This window comes from Pteropus alecto, unplaced genomic scaffold (genome assembly GCF_000325575.1).
Source record: "Pteropus alecto unplaced genomic scaffold, ASM32557v1 scaffold45, whole genome shotgun sequence".
Lineage (NCBI taxonomy): Eukaryota > Metazoa > Chordata > Mammalia > Chiroptera > Pteropodidae > Pteropus > Pteropus alecto.
In genome coordinates this window covers 26,515,483-26,516,712 of record NW_006442491.1, presented here as the reverse complement: position 1 = coordinate 26,516,712, position 1,230 = coordinate 26,515,483, and positions in this window count along the sequence as shown.

Below are 1,230 nucleotides of genomic sequence, written 5' to 3'. Positions count from 1 at the left end.
ACAGTTTGATGGCAAGTTTATAGCTTGTGATATAAGAATGTCACTACGGAAATCGACAGATGCCACATATCAGGGGTGGAAGCCAGGACATTTTTGTTTTTCTTTTTTTCAGAGAAAAATATTTACCAGCATACTATTGCCTTGAACTGTATCTGGAACACAGCACATTGTGTGTGTGTGTGTGTGTGTGCGCGCGTGTGTGCACGCACACGCGTGCGTGTTTCGTTCTGCATGCGCACATGCCCACTTTCTGTCGTATGAATTATAATAAGACTACTCTTCTCAGGTCGCCCCTCCTACAGTACAGTAATTCCTACCATAATCCATTCCTTCCCCAAGTCCCCACCCAGCCTCCGGTTCACCTCACTAGTGGAGGGGCGCCACCTAGTGACGGAAACAGTAATACAGTCTCTCTAATGTCTTCACAACAGAGATCAGCACAAACCACCGCCTGGAGGCCAAATCTGCCCTCTGCCTGATTTTGTAAATAAAGCTTTATTTGAACACAGCCACATCCTTTCATTTACAAATTGCCTGTGGCTGTTTTCCCACTCCAATAACAGAGTTCAGGAGTTATGACCAAGACAGTACAGGCCTGCAAAGTCTGAAATATTTACGACCTGTCCCTTTACAGAAGTTTGCCGACCCTGACCTATTGTACAATGGTGTAAGCTGCTGTTTTTACATTCACCCACCTATGTTCACTCACAGACCTCAGTCCTCAGATTACTGGCTCCACGCCATTTGGGTCCCTATCACTGTTCATATAGGTCACTTCCAATACTCCTATAATAAACAGTACTACAGTGAATCGGTTGTCATTGCACTGAGAAAAATGTGGAGGTGTCCCTAAGACTCTGCCCCCAGGAGAAAAGCACTCCTGAGTGTCTCTTCTCTTCACTGCCTGTGGGATCTGAGGCAAAGCACTTAATGCTTCCGGAACCTCAGCTCTTTCATCCGCTAAGTGGGACTAACAGTGTTATTTGCCTCCCTGGTTTGTTGCGAGGAGCGAATGAGATCATTTATTAGCTAGCCTTTCACCAGCTACCAAAACAAGTTCGGTAATGTTGGTTTTATTACCCGTAGAGCTAAGGGAGGAATATCTTATTTTACTCATTAATCACCTACGACTCTGTAGAGAACACAAATTCTCATTTGGAATGTGTTTCTGAAGGCATTTCCAACATCCCTTAGAATGTGAGCTCTGTCGCAGGCTTGGACTGCGGCTAA